We start from the raw sequence: 8733 nt of genomic DNA, 5'->3' as shown, positions 1-8733 counted from the left end.
GTTTTGTCAGCTCGCTGCTCCGCCCGCACGAGGAGTCGTCCTCTACTTTGGTCTTTGTCAAGATAACAAAGCACCAGGAACATGATTTATGGGAGTTGGATGATATGAGTATGTGAGTGAGTCGGATAATAGTTAGCAACAGGTGTCCCCCTCATGCGTGTGTGGTATTACTACATTTGTGACCCACCGCAGAATTGAGGTACTTTTGGTGCCGCGTCACCTCAAATGTTTTTAAAGCTATGGCTTGATAATGACGAGGGAGCGGCAAGCTGTGTTTCTGAGATGATCACCCTCAAAGTTTTCCGAGGGCTCTTGTTTTTGCGGAAGCGACGTCAGCTTTTCTTCTTCCCGTGTTACTCCGCATACACAACAAAGGATCCAGGTGTGTGTATCAAACTCATCAGATTTAAAGCTTGAACTCTATCAAAACGGTTCCACATTGTGACTTCACATCACATGGAATATGGAGGAATAATCTTCACCTGGACGGTCGCTTTAAAGGAAACCATCGATTCAGCGTCTCGGTAAATGAATTGCGTTTCCCCATGTAATCTAACGGGAATATAAAACAAACTCGGTTATGAAAATACGTTGAGAGATTAAAAATAAAATAAAAACACAGAGGAACACGAATCTGGAAAAATCGAATTTTCCTTCTAGAAGATTTTTTCAACTTATTTGGCTGCTCCTGGCGATTTTAGAAATGCGCGACAATGCGGTTCTTGCCGCGGTGGAGAACATTTGCTGTCCTACTAGTGAAGTACAGATTAATTTGGTAAAATGTTAAAAAATCAACTTAACCAATTGACTTACAAATAACCACATGAAACAAAAACTGAATAAATTCTCAGTTTTCTCTGTAGGGCATCACAAGAACAGATACATTTATCTCGGAGAGTCAGCCAGTAAATATCAGCTGTTTGGAGTCCCTGCGTTGCTGGGTAGGATTCAGAACCCTTAGTGAGAACAAAAAACACAGCATTAAAGTGCAAACTGTAAGATTATTTTGTAAAAGAAAAATCCCGTATTTGGTATTCATCAAATATTAATTTAGCTGGCACTTCATAAGAAACAACCATTTAATGTACTGAAGTTATGCATGTGCTCCTCTATGCTGTATGCTGCTTCAATTGTTGGTGGCGGGGTCCGCCACACATGCAGGGAGTGAAAGCCAGCCGCAGAGAATTTGCCAGAGCAGGGAAGCTAGTTGTGGTCAGCAAAGTCTCGATATGGATAAACATTCCGAAAAAAAGATGAACAAAAAATATCTCCATCACCTCGAGGGACCCAGAAAAATGCACAAAGACGAATCGATCGATCAGAAGGAGGAAAACACACATCTTCCACACCTTAGCCGAGGTACGTCTTCTATTTCTTCTCTTTCCTCTTCAAGATCCGGCTGAAAACCACAACAAACGGGAAAAAAACCACAAAACTGAAAAAGGGTGAAGCATTTCAAAGTTGCGCAGCGTTGCGGTGTGTTGCACCATGCACTCAGAACTTTGGGTGGAGCATGATACAGGCGCACTCCACCCGCTGAGGTCTGAGCATTAGTGAAGAAAGGTCTGGCACTTTTTTTTTCCGACTGGGTTCTTGACTTCTCACGCAGTTGAAATGAGTTGGCTCATCAAAGTGTGACGCACGGTGAACGAGGCAGGACTTCCTGGACCACGATCCTCCCAAGAACCGTGTCATTGCGTCACGATTAAGTCGAGTCAAGTTCATTTATACGGCCCCAAACCGCAGCACAGTCTCAGAGGGCTCCACCAGCTACACATTTCACAGAGAAATCAGCACCATCCTCCGATCTTCACCCCATCCGGGCAAGGAACCACCCCCAGAAAACCTGTTTGTGGGAAAAGGGAGGAAACTTTGAGAAGGGACGGAAGGAGGACCCCATCTTCTGAATCCCAAAGGATGTATTTCTATACCATGCAATGCTAAAGCGTTTTTTTGGTGTTGTACAGCGCCGCAGGTAGACGCCTCCGGAAGGGAAGTGGTCGTCATCAGGCCCGGACCAGCTCGGCCGCGGCGGTTGGTCGGGGTGGTCGCTGCTGGTGTGCCCTGCCTCCACGTCCACGGCAGAGCAGCATCCCCATCGGGAAACCTCCATGGCCACAGCGCGGCAAGAGGCTCCCTACGCTCCCAGCAGACTGAGCCCTCCCCTCCCGCCGACCAGAACGAGAGAGGGGATGGGGGATGGAACGGGGTGCGATGATGTCTGGATGTCAAGTGCTGTAGCAGTGCTGAGGAGGGGAAGGCAAGGTGAGAGGCAAGCTCACAGGACGGCGATGGCTAACGAAATGCAAGACCATAAAGAGGAATCTTCGGACTGGATTTTAACATTTCTACAGAAGCAGCGGCTCCGATTGCTAACGGTAGGACTTTCTAGAGTACCGGTGCCCGGAATGACAACGCTCTAAGTTTGACATAGCTTGCAGACTTCTTCATTGTGCCGGAACGGTCCCCAGACTTCTGAGTCATTCAGAAGACGTGTTTGATGTGAATGACTCGTCCGCGTGTCTCGCATCACTACCGAGTCTCGTCTGGAGCCGCTGGGTCAGCCGTCCAATTATCGTCCTGTCAGCGAGTGTGATGATAAGGCCAGGAGTCTAAGCCCAAATCTCAAAGCAATAAGCAGAGTGTAGGCGTTCTGGGGGCTGTGAATGAAAACAATAACATATATAGCCGCAGGCGGCAATACACAGGGTCCAGTTTAGTCATGTCAGGTACATATTACAGGTTTCGGAGGTTCTGAGATTCTCGAAATCTGCGCTCTGTGATTACATGCGGGGACGTTTGGAGCGAACCGAAACACTCTTGAACTTCCGTATTTTTAGTGGCGACCATTCCTTGAATAACATTTTCAATAAGTAACGTTTCCATGAAATACGTAAAACCTTGTGGTATTTCTGTGAGTAATTACCATATCACCGGTTCTATTTTTCCGACACCTCACTGGATCTCCAACGCATCACTCGGACACATACATTGTATGTGTGTATGTATGTACAAGTAATGGAGACCACAGAGGTAAGATATCAATAAAATAGATCCACAGACATCTACCAAGTAAATATAAATATACACGAAAACGTATAGTTTGTAATCGCTAACAACTCCTCCAGCACCAACCTCTCAAACCATTTTTTTTTATTTACTTCTCCCACAAAAATGGACCGATATGGATCAAACTCCGACCACGGCATGTCTGCACTGCCCCAAATACGACGACCATTCATTGGTGTCTGTGGGTCTGACGGTTTCTGTATGCCAGACACCTCCACGGTCATTTTGTATTGAACAGGGGCTGGACCCCTAATAATGAAGAAGCCTCCTGGAGCCGCAGACTCTAATTCCAAAACAAACATCTAGTACACAGACAGATAATTAAAGGCTTAATTACTGATAACTTTCAGATACCAACCTGCTCATCTCTCGCTGCCCTCACGCTCCCTAAAACCCCAATTCAGCGTAGCCGCCCAGAGGCAGCGATGAAGCTTAGGCTCAGGTGCCATTGAGCCAATCACGTACTCCCCAATTGGATCAGGTTTAAATGAGGGTAAAAAAAGCCCAATAGATAGAAACCTGAAGAACCGTGACTTTGCATCAATGAAGGATGTAGGCAACAAACAGCCCCAGGGAGAGAGAGAGAGAGAGAGAGAGAGAGAGAGAGGGTGATGGAGAAAGAGATAAGAGGGAAAGAAATGAAGACAAGGGAGTTTGGAGCGGGTAGCCATTATGATACGCACAATGACCGTGTGTGTGTGTATGACAAAAGCCAATCAGCGGGCCGATAGCAGTTAAGAGGCGAGGGAGCGGCCGGGAGAGATGGCCCGATATGGGGCGAGATGAAATATTTACCCAAGAGGAGGCAGGTTTATCCAACTCTGAAAAATGGATGAGCTCTCCAAAGGGCTTCCTGCCCCGACAGGCGATAACTCCGCCCATCTATTATTAATGTCTTCACGCTGTCCTGGCTGGATGCTCTCATATCCGCCAGTTTGCTCGACGTTGTTGCTGTTGCGGGCTGCCACCGGACAAGCTATTTGGGAATTCATTGTCGTAGTTTCAACCTTTATTATTTAGTATCCACCATGGTGTCCCTGCCAACAGACTTCCCTTTTCCACCAATTCAATTTGGTTGAACACAGTGGCGTACCACTTGTACTGCAGTCGCTGTGTGACAACGAGGGGTGGGGCGACGTCGCTTTTTCATTTGCGAACCGATGCCGATACCGCGACCTTAAGTGTTTGCCGATTCCGATCCGATTTTTATTTTCTAAATCAACTACGAAGCTGCGTTCGTTAGCTTATGATCGCCTTCTAAAATATATAATCATCCTCAAACTGTTCTCCATTTCCCCAGAGAAAGAAAATAATGCTGTTCCCTTTTATTGTGTTGCACTTCTAAATAAAATAAACACAACAGTTGAAAGCAGCTTTCAAACATTCTAATATGACTTAAAATGCAACTTTTCAAAACTCAATTCAATGCTTTAAAGGTGCAGTGTGTAGGATTTGGTGGCATCAAGCGGTGAGGTTGCAGATGGCAACCGACTGAACACCCCTCCCCATGGCGCTGCAACATGGCCGCCTCCGTGGAAGAGAGGGTGGAAAGGTCCTCTCCAGAGCCAGTGTTTGGTTTGTCCGCTCTGGGCTACTGTAGAAACATGGCGGTGCAACGTGGCCACCTCCGTGGACGCGTACCCGCTCCCTATGCAGATAAAAACAGCTCATTCTAAGCTAACGAAAACACAATGATTCTTATTATCCTGGGATTTGAGGTGTCTGGAATATTTGGGGTGAAGAAGGGCACTGAGATCCCAAGAAAGAGCCCATTGTATAGTATAATTACTAACAGATGTTGCAAGGGGTCCCTGTGAGAAGGGAAGTGGATTGTGCTTAGATTTATGTCAGACAGGGGCTGAACTGTGACCTATGTATTGGAACCAGATGTGTATAGTATATTAGACAGACTCTTCCTCCATTCGAGAGAGAATGCATTTGGCTGCCTTGCTCTCCCAGACATCCAATGCAAGTCTGGTTTGATGCTGTTCTTCCTGGTAATAAACGTATTATTATAATCAACTCAGCGTTAGCGAAGATTCCTTCTTCATCAGCACATCATCGACAACAAAGAAACTACAGATTATACACTAATTAAAACACACTATTATCTTTCATTTGTGCCAAGTCCGTTCCGTAAATTCTACACACTGCACCTTTAAGAAAACCACAATCTGCTGCAAAGTTCTCCATCGTGCCTGTCGCTCACGCTGCATGTACTGCATTCTGCTGTGCTGCGTTTGCATTCCCTCTTAAAGTGATTCCTCACCGCAGCCACGTCCGGCTCCCTTCACGTTACTGCTGCTGCTGGTGACCACGCGACGTCACGCCACGCTACGTCTCGCAGTAATGCTGCTACTTCACCGTGTCGTGAATTAGCTGCAGACACAACGCAACGGCTACAAAGGCTTTTTGCCAAAGTGCTTCGGGGGGGATATCACCGCGGTGAGCACGGAAGCTAAGGGCGTGGGCCCGGCTGGAGCTGCCGCGTGTGCAGATCTTGGTGGTCGTGGCAACTATTCAAATGAGAACTTTGAAGGCCGAGGTGGAGAAGGGTTCCACGTGAACAGCAGCTGAACATGGGTCAGTCGGTCCTAAAAGCTTCGTCTGATGCACAACATGAATTGTGTCCGATATCCGATGATCATTTTGGCCAATGTCGGACCCGATACGATACTGAATATCGGACCTGATACGATACTGAATATTGGACTGATACTGATGCTGAATATCGGACCCGATACCGATACTGTGTATCAGACCCGATAATGAATATTGTACACGATGCGGATACTGACTTTCGGACACAATACAATACTGAATATCGGACCGATACTGATACTGAATTTTCGACCCGAGACTGAATATCCCTAATGGCCATCCCTCTAGTTTATTTTTATTTGGGACGGCATTTGCAACTTATCAGCTTCCTCTACATTTATTTTCTATCCTAATTTTCTACCCGTCGCTCTAACCTCTGGTGTGTACACTGGACGGGACAAGAGGATCATGTCATTATGAGTTATTATAAAAACCATAGTTGCCTGTTGTGCCGAAACTCAGTGCTTACAACCTTAAATGGGTTTTGCCAAGTAACTCTGAGGAAAACTCATGTCACCAGGAAACACACCGTCGCGTGAGGTTCCACTTTGCCTGCAACTCTGCGATGTTTATGTGGATCGGTCGGAAAAGCCCGGAGCTCGGCCCGGCCGTGCAGCGACACGTCGTCACGGCGAGAGAATCACAGACAACAGGAAGCACGGTGGAGCGAAGCTGCGGATGCTCTGTTTGACTGAAGATGTTTGACCGATTATTGATTGTCTGGTGTTATGACGGATTCTTCCCCTCGCGTTGTATTTATCCGTCGAGGATCTGCTGTTGTTCCCGAGATTTCTTGTTTTAAAGACTGGCCTGAAAATCCAATTTCCTCTCTGCGTGACAATGGAGCTGGAAATGAATGGGATGGAATTGAAAGGGCGACGAGGACCTCCTGAAAAGGTGCTCGCTCGGCGTTCCAAAAGCAGCGAGGCGGAAATGATGGCGGAATGATTTTGAGGCTTCCTGATGATGTGATAAAAAGCCTTTGTTGACGCGCATTACGACTGAAAGTGAGCCGTCGTCAGGTGAGTGGTAATGTACCTGTTTGAGGCCAAAACACTGAAGCAAAGAGCTTAAAATTATATTCGCAGCATAATAAAAGCAGCGATGACAAGTTGAAGTGCAGATTAAAACAGGCCGACACACTTCAACATGGCGGGACTCCAACTTTGGTAAAGCAATTTGAGTCACGACAAAGGCTTGAGTGTGTGTGTGCGTGTATTCTAATGAACCCAGAACGTCCCAGCCTGACTTCTAGCCGCGGGCTCCCCAGGTCGATTCCTTTTTGACCCTGTGAAGGCAGCGGCCGACTTGATTCACTTCGGCATCAAACCCCCGTTTCCATTGAATGAGCTCGTGATGGGAATCAAACCAGCTCCATACATGCCGCTCTGCCACACACGGGCCAGCTGTGGGGCGGGGCCGGGGGCCGCGCACTCCCAGGGTGATGCTGATGCTGTTCAACACAGTCCCGGTGCCGCCGGGGCCAAAGGTCTGACTGCATCACAATGCAAGGGCTGAGAGACATGGTGTGTGTGTGTGTGTGTGTGTGTGTGTGTGTGTGTGTGTGTGTGTGTGTGTGTGTTTGTGTGTGTGTATGTGTGTGTGTGTGTGTGTGTACATGTAAGTTTTTGTTATGGTTGTGCATTTATAGTGTGTTTGAATGTGTTGTGTGGTGTCTGCATGTTTTTTGTGTGTAGAGTGGGTTTATGCTTTTGTGTGTGTGTGTGTGTGTGTGTGTGTGTGTGTGTGTGTGTGTGTGCACGTGTGCATCCGTGTGTGTGTGTGTGTGTGTGTGTGTGTGTGTGTGTGAGTGTGTGTTTGTGCTGAAAGAGCATCTGTGATTATCAGTCCTGTCAGTGTTAGTGTTTGAAGGTGTTGTGTGTTGTGTGCATGTTTTTTGTGTTTTTATTATATTTATTATTATTTATATTCTTTCTAATAATGGTGGGTGTGTGTGTGTGTGTGTGTGTGTGTGTGTGTGTGTGTGTGTGTGTGTGTGTGTGTGTGTGTGTGTGTGTGTGTTCAGATGTAAGCTTATTTGTGTCTGTGGTTGTGCATATAGTGTGTTGGTATGTGTTATGTGGTGTCCATGTGCTGTGCATGTTTCTGTGTGAAGAGCGCATACATGTCTTGTGTGTGTGTGTGTGTGTGTGTTTGTGTGTGTGTGTTTGTGTGTGTGTGTGTGTGTGCATGTGTGTGTGTGTGCGTGTGTGTGTGTGTGTGTGCGTGTACGTGTGAGTAAGCTGAAAGAGTTATCAGTCCTGTCAGTATTCTGTTAAAGGGTTAAAAGTGTTTTTCAATATGTATGTGCATTTTTGAGTGGATGCAAATGTGTGTGTGTGTGTGTGTGTGTGTGTGCGCACGTGTGCATCTGCGTGCGTGTGTTTGTGTGTGTACTAAAAGAGTATCTGTGATTTTCAGTCCTGTCAGTTCATGGTTTTTGTATTTTTTTTAATAACAATAATTTATTATAATTATTATTATTATTATTTATCTTCTTTCTAATAATGGGGTGTCTGTGTGTGTGTGTGTGTGTGTGTGTGTGTGTGTGTGTTCAGATGTAAGCTTATTTGTGTGTGTGGTTGTGCATATAGTGTGCTGGTATGTGTTATGTGGTGTCCATGTGCTGTGCATGTTTCTGTGTGAAGAGTGCATACATGTCTTTCTGTTAAAGGGTTAAAAGTGTTTTTCATTTTTGAGTGGATGCAAATGTGTGTGTGTGTGCGTGTGTGTGTGTGTGCGTGTGTGTGTGTGTGTGTGTGTGTGTGTGAGTGTGTGTGAGTGTGTGTGTGTGCGTTTGTGTGTTTGTGTGTGTGTGTACTGAAAGAGCATCTGTGATTATCAGTCCTGTCAGTGTTATTGCGTTTGAATGTGTTGTGTGTTGTGTGCATGTTTTTTGTGTGTGTGTGTGTATGCGTGTATTTGTGCATGCATGCGTGTGTGTGTGTGTGTGTGTGTGTGTGTGCGCATGCACGCAAGTCATAGCGTGTGTGTTCATAAATCAATCAATCAATCTCCCTCCCTCTCTCTCTCCCTCCCTCACTCCCTCCCTCCCTCTCTCCC

The sequence above is a fragment of the Zeus faber genome (assembly GCF_960531495.2).
Source record: "Zeus faber genome assembly, chromosome: 4".
NCBI classification, from domain to species: domain Eukaryota; kingdom Metazoa; phylum Chordata; class Actinopteri; order Zeiformes; family Zeidae; genus Zeus; species Zeus faber.
This window is presented reverse-complemented; position numbering follows the sequence as displayed.